General features: G+C 52.4%; 1 protein-coding gene across 7 annotated transcripts in view; it reads left to right on the top strand.

Moving 5' to 3' along the window:
* LIPK (lipase family member K) overlaps nucleotides 1–16,807 on the top strand; it is an 87,256-nt gene that overhangs the window by 5,964 nt on the left and 64,485 nt on the right. For 6 of the 7 annotated variants that reach the window (XM_044239470.1, XM_044239469.1, XM_044239472.1 and 3 more), the window contains 2 exons: nucleotides 2,409–2,473; nucleotides 3,473–3,613. The gene's annotated coding sequence lies outside the window, so the exon portion shown is untranslated. The remainder of the gene's footprint in view (nucleotides 1–2,408; nucleotides 2,474–3,472; nucleotides 3,614–16,807) is intronic. The other variant, XM_044239468.1, reaches the window with a different exon arrangement.

Below are 16,807 nucleotides of genomic sequence, written 5' to 3'. Positions count from 1 at the left end.
CTCCTGCACTCACAGTGAGAATCCAGCTAACATCTGAATTTCATTTATTTGATAGTTCAATTCCAGAATACACATACATGATTTCAGAATTACATACGTGATTCAGAGTTGTTAACCCGTGGATGCTTGATTCTCCCAGTTTGGAACCATTTGAATTAAGGTGCTAGAAATATTCGCATGTAGGTTTTAAAGTTTTCAAAAACATAGGGTGTGAAATTGCTGTGTTGGTTATGTATGTATGTATGTATGTTTAGCTTCGCAAGAAATTGCCAAACTATTTTTACAGAGTTGCTGTATCAGTTTTTGTTCCTACCAACTATGAATCAGAATCTTGTTGTTCTGATTCTGGACCTGAAATTGGTACTGTCATTATTTTTGATGTATCCATTCCAATAACTGTCATGTTGTCTGCATATCCCCACTGAGGTGATCTTGAGCATCTATCTGTTCGTGTATTTATTTGCTATCCTTATATCTTTGGTGAAGTGTTTGTTCAAATCTTTTGCATATTTTTCATTTGGTCATTTGTTTTCTTACTATTGAAGCTTTAAGAGCTGTTTTGTGATGTTGGACACAAAGCCTTTATTAGATATCTGTGTTCCAAATATTTTCTCCCTGTCTGTGCCTCATCCTTTCATTTTCTTAAAAATGTCTTTCACAGAGCAGACGACTTTCTTTTTAATAATATCCAACGCATGTTTTTCCCCGTGGAATATGCTTTTTCTGTTGTATCTAAAAACTCATCATCAAATCCAGTGTCATAGAGATTTTTCTCCTGTATTCTTTATTCTTGCATTTTTACATTTAGATCTCTGATTCATTTTTAGTTAATACTTGTGTAAGGTCTGTGTCTAGTTTCATTTCTTTTGCATGAGTGTTCAGTTGTTCGAGCACCATTTGTTGAAAGACTGTCTTTTCTCCTTTTATTCCCTTTGTGCCTTTGTCAAAAAATGTTTGACTTCATTTTGGTAGATCTATTCCTGGTCCTTCTAATCTGTTCTGTTGATCTGTGTGTCTCTCTCAGCACTAACACACTACACTGTCTTGGTTACTAGTAGCTTTATAGTAAGTCTCAAGACCAGGTGATGTGAATTCTCATTTTTCTTCCACATTGTGTTGGCTGTTCTATTTTTTTTTAAACTTTTTTTAAAGATGTTATTTATTTGTCAGAGAGAGAGCACAAACAGAGCATGTCACAGGAAGAGAGGGCAGAGGGAGAAGCAGGCTCCCCTCTGAGCAAGGAGCCTGACTCGGGACTTCTTCCCAGGACTCTGGGGTTATGACCTGAGCTGAAGGCAAATGCTCAGCCACCTGAGCCACCCAGGTGTCCATGTGTGTTGGCTCTTCTAGATCTTTTGCCTTTCTGTGTTAACTTCAGAATCTTCTTGTCAATATCTGCAAAATAACTGGAAGGTTTTATTTGGATTTCATTGAATTTATAGATTAAGTTGGAAAGAATTGACGTCTTAGCCACATTGAGTCTTGCTACTGATGAATACGAACTCTCTCTCCATTTTTTTAGATCTTTGATTTCTTCCATCAGGTTTGTCTTCCTGTATATATGTATTGTGTTAGATTTTATACTTGAGTACCCCTTTCTAGGGGTATATTGGAAATGGTATTTTTTTCATTTGAAAATTTGGAATTCAATTCTTTATTCAGATATAGGAAAATAGTTGACTTTTTTATATTGACCTTGTATCCTATGATGTTTTGGTATTTCCTCATTACTTCCAATAGATTTTTTTTTTTCTTTTTATAAGTTACTTGAGATTTTCTACGTAGACAATAATAATGACTTCAGATAGAGTTTTGTTTTTCCTTTTCAGTGATACACCCTCGTCTCATGCCCTCTTTCCACCCACCTTCCCTCTTGTAATCACCAGTTTGTTCTCTATATTCGTGAGTCTCTTTTTTTGTCTCTTTTATGCTTTGTTTTGTTTCTTAAATTTCACATATGATTGAAATCATAGGATATTTGTTTTTCTTTGACTTATTTCATTTAGTTTTATACCCTCTAGATTTATCCGTGTTGTTGCAAATGTTAAGATTTCATTCTTTTCTCTGGCCAAGTACTATTAGAGATCTGTCTATCTATCTATCTATGTCTATATATACGCCACGTCTTTTTTATCCATTCATCTGTTGACGGTGTCTTCCATATCTTGCTTACTGTAAATAGTGCTGCACTGTAAACGTATCTTTTCAAATGTTTTCATTTTCTTGGAGCGAATACCCAGTAATGGAATTACTGGAACATATGACAGTTCTATTTTTAATCTTTTGAGGAACCTCCACATTGTTTTCCATAATGGCTGCACCAGTTTTCATCCCCACCATCATTACACAAGGTTCCTTTTTTTTTACATTATCACCAACTCTTGTTCTTTCTTGTTCTTTTTCTGCAGGCAGAGTCCCAGGCTGGCAGGAGAAGTGGGCGTGGTCGCTGGGACAGCCCTCCGAAATGGGTCAGGTGACCTTTCAAACTCTGGGGAGGTGAAGGGTTCCTCATCACAGCAGCATGCGGGCCTTAACGTAGGCGGGTTTTTCTGGCCCCTTCAGACAACCTGTGCCAGACATGAAGATGAGTGAAATGCGCTGCCTTGAATGGTGGTTGTGTTGGCTTCTGGGGCTTCTGTCCCGAGGGGATATTCAGGCTGGTGGGGTGGGGGCTAAGGGGCAGGTTATTTGGGGCCGATGTGCCTTGCTTCCGAGGCGAACCTGTGTTTGAGCAGGAGGGCGGGGCCTGCAGTTCGATCTGGCACCTGGGCCCATGTTGCTTACCACGGTGGTTGGGTTGAGGGGAGCACAGGGCTGGCCGGCTGGAGTCTGCGGCCCTTCAACTGCCTATTGACGGCCTGTACCCAGGGCCCGGGGCACCTGGGGCTGAGCCAGAGTACCAGGGCCCAGGCAGATGCTCATAGGAAAGGACTGGAGCCAGGGAGGGAGGGAGGGAGGCAGGCAGGCCCAGGCAGCCACGGCAGCCAGCCAGGTCGCCGGGGTGCCCAAGCCTGGCTCTGTGCTCTGTGCTTTATTGGAGGGTTGACGTTTATCAGGGCAAAATGCACACAGTGTGAAGTCTGCCTTAGCCACGACCCTATAGTGGAAGGGTGTTGGGGACGGGGAAGGTAGTTGTTGTTGGTGGGGTATTTTTGTTTGTTTGTTTGTTTGTTTGTTTTTTCCTGTGTTGAGTTCCAGGGTCCATGAGAGGCACGTCTTAGCAAGGAAAGACCAGAGGCCCATTTCAGCCTCATGGAACTCCTGGCCGCCAAATCTCTAAGCATGTATTAGGGGAAGGTCTTCCAGCAGCCATGCTAAGACTTTGACAGATGGCTGGGCCCTGTGGTTTTGGCCTCCTTGAGCCTGCACTCCCTACTGGGAGGGAGGGGCCTCCGTTCCATCATGGGTGACTCTGTGTCTCCCCACGTGTGGGTCCTGGGACCTCAACTGAATGCTGTCCTTGTTTTTACAGGTGGTGCTTCGAGGCTCAGGGGACGTGGCCTCCTGGGTAGCATCCAAAGCGTCTGGCCTCCGTCTCTTCAGTGCAGATGGAAGTGCAGCACGTCCAGGAGTGTGACCGCTGCCATCTCCCTGGTGCACGTGCATCGCAGTGGTAAGTTGTCTTGGTTCTGAATCTCCCCCCTGGGTTGAGGTTCAGGCCTTGACCTGGGTGTCTTTCTTGCCGGCTTCTGTCCCTCTTCCGGAGGAAAAGATAGCCTCTTCTTGTTGATTAACTTGGAGATGTACCCTTAACCAGAATGTCTAGAGTTGGCTGTGGGGGAAAATTACTTCTGGGCACATATGGAGAAGGTTCTGCAAGTCCCTGCCCCACACAAAACCTCTGAACTCCAGGTTGCCCCTGGTAATAAAACACACGACTTAGTAAAAAATAAATTATTTTATATAAAATAAAACTTAATAAATAAACATTCTCTCGACCATCGACGTACTGTCCACACTTGCTTTATTGGACCATTCATCTAGAGCAAAGAATCCCGGGCATCTTTACAAATGGATGTCTGAGTGGAATTCGGCACACGTTCTCTCTCTCTCTCCTGTTTCTTTTTGGTGGGGATGTGGGAGTTGCAGAGGATGAGAGAGACCCTTCAGCAGGCTCCCCATGCCTTCCATAGCCTGACTCCAATCTCAGTCCCATAACCCTGACATCATAACCTGAACCAAAGCCAAACGTTGGTCCCTTAACTGAAGGAACCTCACAGGCATTCCTGGACAGGCTTTGTCTTTATGGAAGGGAGTGTAAGAACCCCCTCCTGTTCTAAAATCTTCTGAATCGGGGAGTATTTCCATGTCTGCAGTGGTCGTACACCCTCTCAGGCCCAGAGATACGTAGCTGACTTGGTGGTGGAGAAAAGCCCTTGGCTGCCACGTTCTCATAGACGGCGAGGAAGCCCTCACTGCCTGATGCTGAACTGTCGAGGTTTTCCTGCCCTGGTCCACACAGATCTTCCAAAGAACACATTTGTATAAGATGAAATTAATTTGCCAACCTCCGGGTGGTGCAGTTGGGTAAGCATCTGCCCTTGGCTGAGGTCAGGATCCCTGGATCCTGGGGGATCAAGCCCTGTATTGGGCACCCTTCTCCGTCTTCCTCGCTGCCCGACCCCGACTGTTCGTGCTCCCTCACTAGCTCTGTCACTCTCCAATAAGTGAAGTAAATAGAGATATTTCTAAGCGTGTAATTAATTTGTAAATCTTTTGCACTTTGTGAGGACAATATTAGTAGAATGAAGGACACATGAGAGGTAGATCACAAACCATGTGTGTGTTGAATCTTGTGGCCATTCATCCTTGCGATCTACCTACATAGTTAGGTTCATGTTTTCGTGAACATCCATCGATCGCCCTGTGTTCTAAGATTCCGAGTTCACCCTCGACTTGATGTTCTCACGGATCCCGGGCAGCGTTACTTCCTGTGACCCCACTTGCTACCAAGAGACAGTACCTGTGTCAGTTGTGAGAGGTTGTAAAGGAAACGTCCCCCGTTCTTACTTGGCACAGTGTGCCACGGTTGTGAGACCCCGCCTGTTCGGTGAGACTGGCCTTTATGCAAGTACTGCTGGATCAGAGCAGATGTGCTTGATTTCTGGCTATTGATTACTGGAATAGCGCATTCTGCATCCCTCAGAACGGGGCCCTGTTGTATACGTGTTTGCAGTGTCTGAGTTTGTATCTCAGTGTCACCCCGAAGAATTCCTTGGGAGGTATTTGCCCAGTGATTCTCTGATGGGAGTTTCCGGGGAAGAACTTGCCCTCGTTGCATTGGGATCAGTGATTCCTTGGTGTGAGGGTGTCGTTGCTGGCTAGGGAAGAAGGGATAGCTGAGCCCATTCCTTTGCTCATCAGACCGGGAGGATTTTGTCATGTGCGAATCCTCCCAGGTCCTTCCTGTGTTGGCTCCGTGAGGAATGGGATTCCCATATGGGATGTCCTCGGTATTTAGCCACAGCGATGATGCAGGGTGTCCCCGAGGTGCCTGCACCTTCGCTCCCGTGTGAGGGATGAAGCACACTCTGAGGTGGTAGCGGGAGCCTCAGGCCTGAGCCCCACCTGAAGCTTCTCCCACCAGGATACCACGCTAGTGGCTCTCCCCGTGTGAATTCTCTGGTACTGGGAAAGGGCCCACTTCTGGCTGAAGGCTCTGCCTCAGTGACGGGAGACAAGGGGTTTGTACTGTGTGATTTCTGTGGCGGTGTGCAAGGTGGGCGCTCTGGGTACAGGCGGGACCCCAGTGATGACAGACACAGATTTCGCTGCTCTGAGTTGTCTGGTGTCTCCAAATGTGAGAGCTGTATCGAACGGCTCTTCCACGTTGACCGCATTTGTCGGGGTTGCCGCCGGTGTGGATCCTCGGATGCTGGCTAAGGGTGTGGCTGGCCTAAATGCTTTCCCCTGAAGATGACATTCAACCGGTTTCTGTCTGTGGGAACGTGCCCATGGCCTCGAAGGGATGCATGTTGCTGCGAGCTCTTGTGCAGCCATCCCAGCACATGGCTTCTACCCCGTGTGAGGTCCTGGACATGAAGAAGAGCAGAGCTCTCTGAAGGAAGGGTCTCCCACCTTCGTTCTATCCCTGAGGTGCGTCTCCGGTGGTCTTACTATGTACAGAGCTGAGCACTGCCCTGGGGTTGTTCCCCCCATGTGTGCTATGTCTCCGTTCCTCGGAAGGGTGAGTTCTCTCGTGTCTCCCGAGGGTAGTGCCCCGACTAAGGGCTCTCCCACACTGGGGAGATGGGTGTGCTGCGATCCAGGATGAACGAGCTCTGATGTCCCTGGCGCCAGGGACACATGGCTGAAGCCTCTTCCACTTTGTCAGCAAATACAAGGCTTGTCTTCCCATGACACAGCACACCCGGAGTGAGGTGAGGCACGTGAGACCTCTCCGTGCTGTGCTCCAGCATTGCCCGGTTTCCTGTGCAGTGTGAACCCTCTGCTAATGGCCAGAACACGAGGGGCTGTGGCGGGATCGCTCCCTCACATTCCTCCCTTCCTGACTCAATGAACGCGTTCCGGCCCCTCCCTTCAGGAATGGTCACTGCGTCTACCCCTGCAAGCCGCTTGTAGTCACGTGCCTTGTTCCTTTCTGGAATTCAGATAGATCTTTCTACATGGTAGCCTCACACCCACATCAACTGCTGATTAAATTTTTGATGTTTCCGTTTCAAAGACTATATACCCACGAGTCATGCTGAAGCCAGTGACTTTTCCACACACTCAGGCGGCGGCTTGACTCGAGGCCCATTTCAGCCGAGAAATGAAACTTTTCAGGTTTCTGGTGGGACAGCCTGTATGCTCAGGGTCTTGGATGACAGGGGATTGTGGGGAATGCTTACCGTAGCCCGTGTCGAGCTCTAGTGTGGAAGGCCAGGGTTCATGACCCTGAAGCTTCCCGTTGACTTGCAGAGAAGCAGACCATTGAGATGCCCCCGTGTGGGTCTCCCTTCATCCTTTATAATAAGGGAACGTATTGCCGTGAGCTCCTGGGTCTTGTACACACAGAATGAGTCCCGGAACACTAGGTGAAAAAGTACTGAAGTGCTGTGTGGGGACTAACAGAACAGAAGGAGAAAAGGAAAGAGAGGGAGGGAGGAAGGAATACAAAGAACAAAAAGATCATGGAGGAAAGGAAGGAAGGGAGGGAGGGAGGAAGGGAGGGCGGCTTGAAAAAGGGAGAAGAGAAACTGGTAGAGAGGCATTAGGGGAAAGAAGAATTTTGAAAGTTGTGAGACAAGCATCTGAGAGTTAAGATTTGAGCTTGATGACGAAGGAAAGAAGTGGAGTCCTGTACTCAGGAGCAGAAACCGGTTATAGGGTATTGGTGATGAGAACCTATGGACCAGATAAACCTGTGAGACAAAGAAAGTGAGGATGGGATGCTGGGGAGTTTCAGAAGGGCAACGCCAACCACGTCGAGGACTGAAAGAGGGGCCTTGTGAGGGTTTGAGTGCAAGAATCACAAAAGGGTCCAGTCCTCGGGGGACACAGAATGTGCAGTGGGTGAGGTGGATGGTGTCGGAAGAGTCGACAGAAATGGGCCCGTGTTGCAGGGTTGTTTCCACAGGAGCCCTACAGGAGATAGGACTGATGTAGGAAAGAGGTTAGCATTCAAGGCCGATGGTCAAGAAAGAAGTCTTGAGACCGCTTTGCTGGCAGGAGGTGATTTTTATTAAAGCACAGGGATACGACCCTTGGGTAGAAAGGGCTTCTTGCTGGGGTCGTGACGGGAGGCTGACTTTCTGGGATGGCATTGGAGGAGGTCAGGCAAAAGGGAGGTTTTGCAAGAACGTGGCAGGAGGACAGAGGACACCCAGGATACGGGAGGCTTTGCTCTTGTGAAGGGAAGGTGGTTTTTCCTGCTAGGAAGGCATGAATTGAAAGATGGTGGGGAGCTTCCTGGAGGAATGTTACCTTCCTCCTCTCACAGGTCCTTCTCAAGGGACTGCACGTTTGAAAAGAAACTCTGTTTTACGGACATTTCCTTCGGCCTCAGCCTCCCTCAGTGTCGTGGGGGGGAGGGAGATGTCAGGGCTTCAGGAAACGGAGATCCGGGCCTCTGTCAGGTCGCTAAGCTCTCGTTAAGCGGGCCTCTTCCTACAGAATCACGAGGACTTTTACAAACCGAGGGAGACTCTGGTCTTGCCAGGTTTTGATCTCCATCTGCGGAGAATCTGTTTTTTCCTTTCCTCAGCTTGAGGGCAGTCAGAGCGCCTGAGGGATGTCCCCCGTATCACAGGTTGGGGGGCGGTGTGGCGTGCCAGCTCCTGCTTGGTGCTCAGCTAGCCTTCTCCTCCCTCCTCGTGTGCCCCTGACCAGTGCGGAGTCTTGCGTGGTTAAGGTTGTTGAAGGAGGACGGTCTCGTCTTCTGTAGCTTCTTCCTGCTGAATAGGGGCGTAGAGCTGTCCCTCCGCGTGGGTCGTTCCTGGTCAGGTAGAGGAGGCCCAGCTGGGGGAGGCCTCTGCTGTCAGAGTTGTAAAAGGAAGAGGCCGCTGAGTGCAGGGGAGAGCCTCTCCTCCCTAAACCTCTTGCTGCTGCCAAACACACAGGTTGAGCGGGGTCCGTTTGGTGGGGCCGCTGCCAGTGTTGAGCCCAGCATTGGTCACGGTCCTGTGCGTCGAAGCGACAGGGGCGGTTCCGGTGCGGCACCCTTGGGGAATCCAGCAGGGGTAGGGCTGCTGCCCCTCGAGTCGATCCCAGGGTGGTCAAGGGGCCCTGGCAGTGCCGCTTTGTCCTGCATGTGTCATGCTGTGCAGGGTTGCCGGGGACTGCAGGGAACAGCGGGAGGAGGAGCAGCCCCTGCAGCAGACAGGGGAGACGACGGGAAGGCTGCTGTCCCGCCCAGTCCCCGGTGGGCCCAGTCCCAGGTGGGTCCAGTCTCCCCACACAACGGACTGTTGTGGGCCCAGGTCGTTGCCTCGTGCTGCAAGTGTCCGTCATCGGCAGGGCCCGGGCAGCCAACTCTGGGTGTGGCAGCCGACTCAGGGGGTCCTCTCGTCTCGTCCTCGGGGCTCCAGTGCCGTCCTCTGGTGGGCTGCCTAGAAGTCTTCTCTTTGGCCTACAGAGGTCAGGCGTAAGAGAGCCGTCCCTGCAGGCGTGATTCCCTGTGTGTTCACACCGAATCCTCCTCCGGGCCCAAATCAGAGCCGCAGGTGGGGCCCCAGGGCCGTCCTGGCTCCCTTTGTCGGAGCACCCCAGGAGCCTCTGGTGCCTCGGGGTCGTGGGCACACTGTCCTGTGGCGCAGCTGTGGAGACAACGGGTGGAGTGGTGTGAGATAGCAAGTGGCGTATGGCCTGGGCCTTACCAGAGGCCTGTGGGGTTTTGCGGGACGTGTCTTCTGAGGTGTTGAGGTAGAGGTTTCCCTGCAGGACCCATGTGTGACCTGAAGAAGGGGGAATTTCACGTGGGCCCCCTGGGGTTGAATGAAGGCTACACTGCCAGGGTCCCTCAGGCCCCTTCTCTGAGCGTCCTCCTCCATGACGACGGGGTCCTTCTCCTGCTGGGCTGTCCCTTCCCCAGCCTCTCTGAGAGCCCTGGACGTGCCCTTCTCTGTAGGGGGAGCCTTTGCCCACATGAGTGTTGCAGGTGGCGTGGCAGAGACGACGTGGTCCCGACACCCACGGGAAGTGAGTTCGCACAGTCCACGGGCTGTGGGCAGGTGTTGGGCGAGGTGGGAGCAGGCAGGGTGGCCTTTCCCTGGTGGGTCTTCCCTGCTTACTGAGGGATCGAGGACAGTCTCTAGAGTGTGAAACTCACAAAGCAAAATGGTGCCACGAGGGGACCCACTACCTCCCACCAGGCGTCTTGGAGGCTCGGGGGACTGGAGGTGTTGGTTGGAGCATACGGGAGTGGCCAGCAGACATGACTCAGCTGGAGACCGGGCCCGATGGATCAGGTGGAGGTTCCCCGTGGGATGTTCTCAGGGTTTCCTAGTGCCTGCAGGGACTGGGACTTTCCTCTCCTCTCCTCTTTGTGGTCAGAGGCTAGGGCAGCACCCCGGGTTTTGTGCGGTTTGCCGAGGTACCCACAACAAGGACTGGGCAATGAGGGAGAACATGTGTCCATGTTCACCGGCCCCTTTTCCTGCCCGACTCACCCCGTTCCCGAGTCCTCCTCTTCTGCTGCTTCCTTGGTTATTTGCGCCAAGTCCATCGAAGGGAAGCTTCTTGAGAGCTGAGAGCAAGAGCAGAAGTGGGCATGAGCACAGACTCCCCAGCATCAGAGAACCAAGTGGGGACACCCAGGCCCAGCCTCCCTTCCTGAGGCCCCTCCAGCCGGGTGAGCCGTGCCCTGCCGACTCCCAGCCCTCCTCCCTGCTCTGCTGTCCGGGGCTGCTTCCCAGAGTCAGCGGTGAGGGGTCAAGGTGATGGTAGGAAAGGGATGAGGAGGGCTGCCCAGGGATTTCATGCAGCAGTTCCTATGCAAAGCCCGAGTGCCTGCCAGAGACGAGGGCCTCCAGGGTGGGCGTCCTCACAGCAGGGAAAGAGGAAGAGCTGGGAGGTGGCGCTTATGGACAGAGGAGAGAGGAAGCCCAAGAGATGGAGGTGGAAGTGAATTACAGGCACAGGGTGGCTCCTTCCGTCGGAATGGCCGTCTTCCTTGGAATCCTTCTCCGGGTCAGAGAGCAGCGAGGATGCTGGGGTTGGCCGTGAGAGAGGACAAAGAGGAGTTAGTGCAGCTGACGACCCACGGCCTGCTACTCTGGGGATGCTGGGCTCTGCCCTCAGTGGGGTGTGTCCCTAGCTCCGAGTCCTCCCTGGCCTTGGTCGCTTGATCTCCGCAGGGTACAGGGGAATCTCTGGTTGCCCACCTGCTCTTCCCACCTCCAATTCTCTCCAAGACCCGGAAGCCTGGCTGTGTGATCCTTTCCCCCCTGGAGGCTGTTACTGTCCCTAAGACTGCCTCTGCGGGACTTTGTCTTCCTCTGTCCTTGTTCCTGTCCTTCGCTGCTCTCCTTCCTCCTCCTCCTCCTCCTCCTCCACCTCCTCCCCTAGAGATGCTCCATGTCCTTCCCCATGCCAAGCTCCACCAGTCCTATTGTTGTCCAGGAGGGGGCCACCAAGGAAAGAGAGGAGATATCCTGGGTCCCCCGGAATCAATCCCCCGATCAGTCTGTGCTGGGAGCAGCTGTCATGCGTCTGGGATTGCTGGGGAAGTGCAGGGAGAGATGGCCCATCATGTCCCCACAGCCCATGTCTGCCCAGGGACTGGGATGACCTTCCCAGGGACGTGTTTCAGGGAACGCAACGCCCTCTGTTTCCCTAAGTGTTACAGAGGTTGAATGGAGACGGGAGCGTGGGAAATTGTGCAGGCGCCCTCAGCTGTTCAGGGCAGCCCTGGAAAGCGTCCAGCGGTGTGATTACTGAAACACAGGATTCCTGCCAGTGCTCCTGCTGAGGCTCGCCAGGAATGCACGGGGTCGGGGTGTGTGTAGGGCCCTGGGCAGGCCTGAGGAACGTTTGCCGTTTGGGCATGCCTAGGGAGTGGAGAGCATGGCCAGGGTTGTGAGCCGGCGAGGTGGGTTTGTGAGAGGAACCGTGACTCCCTGGCCCTGCTCCCAAGAGGCTCTGTGCTATGCCTCGACGCCAGCTGGTGAGAGGTAGAGTGGACCCGGGAAGGCAAGTGTGTGAAGCAGGTCCAGCAGCCCCTTCACACAGGCCCAGGGGACCGTGGCCCGCGACAGGGGTTCTCCAGGGTAGCTGCATGGGGGCGTCCCGCCCTTGGGAACACGTCCACAGGTCAGACTCGGCTGGGGTGTGAAGGCTGGCAGAAGCTCCGATTTACAGGAGCCTGTGTAGTGAACCCAGGGGAAGTACGCTTTCCCTTCTGCAGCTCTGGGCGTCCCCTTGAAGGTACAGCAGCTTGGAGAGAACCAGGACGGTTTGGTAGTGGAGGTTATGAGAGAGAGAATTTAGACCTGTCTTCCACCTCCTGGCTCAGACCAGAGCGTAGTGTCGCGGTTCTTTTGCCCAGGAGAGTGCGGTTGGGGCTACCAAGTCCTGAGCATGACCAGGTCTGGGCCTGTGCCAAGAAAGATGCAGAATTTCTTGTGCACCATTCCCAAGAGGCCATGAGCAAAGAGACCAAGCTTTGACATGTGGCAGCGGCCAAGGGAGGCACAAGCAGCCTTGAGGGTAAAGATCCTTCAAGGAGCCGTGCAAGGAGTCACATGGTGATGACAAACCCAGCCTACCCTAAAGGCCCGTGGACACCTCGTCTGTTCTTTTCATCCTGAAACCGTGACATGAGCAAATCATGCCTGTGGCAGAGCATCCCTTTCCTTGGTGTTTTTTGACCCACCTTCTTCATTCTCCAGAGCGGCAGGGGCAACCCCATGTTCCCGGGAGCCATGTCCCAGTGTTCCCCTCCTCGGTGCCGTTCCCTACCTGAAGAGACTTCGTCCTCACTGGTGGAGTAGTCCTCGATGCTCTCTACTAGTAGATCTGTAAGAACTGAAAGAGGAGCAATGCCGTTAGGAGAGAAACCGCCTCACTGCTTCATCCCAAGTGCGTTGAGATGTCTCTGGGCCATGCAGCATCTGCCTGACCCTTCTGCTGTGCTCGCAGAGGTTCACGGGGCTGGTGGAGCCAGAGCCTTTGGAGGAGATGGGGATTGGAGTTTCATGCCTTCTAATGTGACCAGGATGCTTCAGCAGTCACCTCAGTGTCCGTTCTGCATGCCCATGACCGCTGTCCCCTCCCAGCGCAACCATGGGAAACTCCAGTCGTTATGGGACTCTTGACGCGTGGCTAGTGGGAGTGAGCAACTGGATGTTTTCGTTCCCTTGATTTCCGTGTACTGCGCTGAGATAATAAATGATTGTGTACAATGGATACTAGACAGACTCTTTCCTGGATCGCTCAGCGCTAGAAACCAACCAGGAGCGAGAGACAAGGCCTGCTCTCCCGCGTATTGCTCGGGCATCAGTGGCTGGCCTGACAGGGATGTTGATCAAGGGAAGACGTTCCCGGGCTCACACATACCCACCAGGCGCTGCTGGAGGTCTTTGGACCCGAAGAGATTAAGGAGAAGCCCCAGTTCCTAGAATAAATGGGGAACAGATTCCGTGCAGCACTGATCTAAAGCATACAATGTGATGTTCTCGGGACAGAGAAGCTGCTAGAATAGATAAGGGAAGCACAAAGGAACACAACGAGCCACAACATTTCTGAATATGAAGAAGTCGGTGGCGGGTCCCTAGAAGCTGACCTTCCAATACCTTGGATGACTCCCCTGAGCCAACAGGAGGGTGCTGGCATACAAATAGGCAGGGGCACCTGGGAGCGGAAGAGAAATGCCCAAGGAAATGCGCTCATGTTGGCATTGCAATGCTTCCCAAGAGGACCGCCCAGAAAAAGCATCCTCTTCTGAAACAGCGAACAGAGGGAAAAGGCAGCCCACAGATTGGAGACACCCTTGGCAATCCTTATTTCAGAAAAGGTGTGTTCACTGACAAAAAGGGAAAACAACAAAGAAAACCAACCAAACAAAAGAAGACCAGGATTTCACCAAATGAAAGAATCGAGAAAAAGACTGAAATAGTCTGTGCTGCAAAGGGAACAAATAACTCAGCCAGTCAGACACACGTCCTACGAAAAGATGCTCAACGTAAGGCATCGTGAGGGCAATGCGTATCCAAAGGACGCTGAGCTGTGGCATTGCCAGTTAGGGTAGCGAGGACCCAAACCAGGAATTCAAACCCAGGACCCATGTTGGAAGGAGGCAGAAAATTGGAGACTTTGTATGCAATTCGTGGAATGCAGACTGGTGCAACCACCCTGGAAAAGCCCGTTGAGTGTCCGCGGAGAGCAGCGAAAGGTACTCCCGTGGATCCCACGCGTGCGAGTGAGGAAAAGAGATGTTGGAAAATCAGATTCTGTTCCAATACATGTTTCTCATGAGACAAAGTCTAGTTGGCTGCCAAAGAACCCTGAAACCCTGATTTGGCTCTTTTTCCATTCCCAGGCACTGAACTCCTTTGAGTTGTCTATTGACCCAAACCTTCCGAATCTAACAAGGCCTTCTTGCATGGACAGATGGCCAGCGAAATGGGTGGTGATTGTCCTGTCACACCTGTTGAGGTTTGAGGTTCTCTTTGGCCACCTTGCCATGCACAGAGCACCCTTCGTTCCTACATGGAGGGGGCCCAGGTGCCTCCAGTGATGCTCAGTCCCTGAAGACCACCTCATTCCCCCTTGGATAGGACACCTTTTGGGCCCACCTCCAAGAGCCCCAGCAAGGACCAGTGGTGGGTGTGGGATTTCCTTGGGAGAAGGCTAGTTGCATTCCTAGACACAGTATCTTCAGGGAAATGGTAGATCTCCATGGAGTACACGGAGTGAATTGGCCCCATCTGTTCCCTGGCCACTGCCCCTTTGTGCGGGTCCTCCCCGAATGGGCTGTTGCACACGGCTGCCCCGGAAGCCGCCTGCAGAAGGGAGGAAGTGTGTCGCAGCACTCAGTGCTTCCGATGAGGTTGGGAAGACGCATCGTAGGGCCTCTGATGCAGAGACGTGTGTGTGTGTGTGTGTGTGAGTGCAGTGTCAAGAGGGAGGTGCTGTGACCATTCTTGCCTGAGACCTACCTTGGCGGGAGAGCCCCATGGACACTGACTCAGTAACAGGGACACACTTGTGTCTTTGGGGCACAGTCTAGCCCTTCCTAGTTAGCAACGGGGTTTGTTTTCTGGGGGAATTGATGTGTACTTGCAAGGAAAGAACACCTCTTTCAATTGTAGGTGTTGAAGAGTTTTCCCATGAATGGACATTCATGACGTGACAGTGATGGGAAATCTCCCGTGGACACCATTAATTGCCATTTTGAGGGGACCAGACACGTTCGAGAGCACAGCATTCACCCACCTGACACCCACACCAACCCTGCGAATCACAGCGCATGGATTCCCATGGAAACAGACCTTGTGCCCAGCACCCGATCCTACAGCACCTAAGAGCAGCACGGTAGCTTCTGGGGGCAGGGTCACGAGGCCTCGGGTCTCGGTCCGGAACATGACCCTTAGTCTTATTACAACAGGATCTGGATTCTGGGTGGCTCTCAAGATGGAGCCTACAGGGAAGCCCCACCTTGCCCATTGTCCAGGTTGCTCCAAAGCAGTGAGTGACTCTAGAGGACAGCATACTTACCACGCTTCCTATCCACCATGGCCGCCTGCGATTTCAGAAAAAAAAAAACAAAACATGGTGAGCATCAAGTCATGCCTCGTCCTGTGTGCACAGCTCTTTTGTTCTCTTGGTGATGGGCAGGGTCATGGGCAGTGATGTGGAATCCACCTAGAGGTCGCATGCCCTGGGTCCATTAGGTGGCACGGCGGTGTCAATAGCACCCGTGAAAAAGCTCACAACCCTGTGGACTGGAACCGAACCTGCTGTTTCCTGCAGGGTCTTTGGAATGGGGTCTCCCTGGCTAAGAGTCCCTCCCTCAAGAATCTCCTCACCAAGGACATTGTACGTGCTGAAGTGTCGGATCTGATTGCGAGTATCGGAGAAACAAGGGATGCTGTACCTCACCTGCAGAAAGGCTAACTTACCACCATCTTGGTGAACAATGGGACCTCTCCTTCTGTCCTGTCCACATCAAGGTCATCATACTGGCTAGCCAGGGAATCTAGGTGGATACACACAGAGAGTGTCGGGACCCCGACGGGACTCTTTGGGAATCGCTCGGGGAGCTTTGCTTGGCGTGCACGTGTGGACAAGGTGTGGAGGTGGGGAACTCAGCAGTATGGACTGAGCTGCACTGGGCCCTTCCTGGATGGAGGATGAAAGGTCCTGGAGAGGAGCAGGGATGTGAATAGAAACTCTGCCTCCTGTTGGAGCTACGGGGCCTAGGGTGGCTGTGAAATAGTCCATCTCCAAGGCACACCTACTGCCTACCCCCAAACCTGCACCACCTAAGAGCAGCGCAGTAGTTTCTGGGGACAGGGCCATGAGGCCACGGGTCTTTCCCCAGAAAATCCCTTTCTGTTACTCCGACCCTTCTTCTCAGTCCTGCCGGACCTGGAATCAGGGTGGTTCTCATCGTGGAGCCTGCGAGGAAGCCCTGACCTTTGCCCTTTTCCAGGTTGTTGCAAACAAGTGAGTGACTCTAGAGTACAGAATACTTACCGCCGTCCCCTTCCAGCAGGGACACCTGTGATTTCAGAAAAGAAAACAGTATGAACATCAAATTAGGCTTTGTCCTGTTTGCATGGCTCTTGTGTTCCCTGGGGGATGGGAGGAAGCCAGATGGGGAAGTGTGGTAGAGGCCCATGAGCCACAAAGTGTGACGAGAGCAAAATGAGTCCTGCGCAGATGTGCCCAGTCTTCCTAGAGGCCCCACGTTCCGGGTCCCACTGGACACAATAGGTGGCAAGGAGGAATAGCTGCTACCCGTACCCAAGCTCCTTGCCCTCCAGATGGTAGGTGATCCTGCTGTGGTTGTCCCTGCCCCCCTGGGGTTAGGTAGCATTTGGTAACAGATTCTCTCTCAAACTTCTCCCTACCCTGTCATTTGTGCATGCTAAGATTTTTTTAATGTGACCTTGATTTAAAAAGCCAGAAGAGTTTTGTGTCTCCCCCAAAGAAAGGCCAGCGTACCACTCTGGTGTAAAATGGGGCATCTTCCTCTGTTCTTCTTGTTGAATGTTCATCCGCCTGTCCATCCAGCCAAGCTAGGGAGAGATCCACAGAATGGTCAGTCCACTGGTGGGGCTCGGCAGGAAGAGCTCAGGGAGTTTCGCTTGGGGTGGGCGTGCCTGGGAGTGTATGGCGATGTTGGGTTGCGTGGGTATGGACT

This window comes from Neovison vison, chromosome 2, assembly GCF_020171115.1.
Source record: "Neovison vison isolate M4711 chromosome 2, ASM_NN_V1, whole genome shotgun sequence".
Classification (NCBI taxonomy): domain Eukaryota; kingdom Metazoa; phylum Chordata; class Mammalia; order Carnivora; family Mustelidae; genus Neogale; species Neogale vison.
This window is presented reverse-complemented; position numbering and strand designations above follow the sequence as displayed.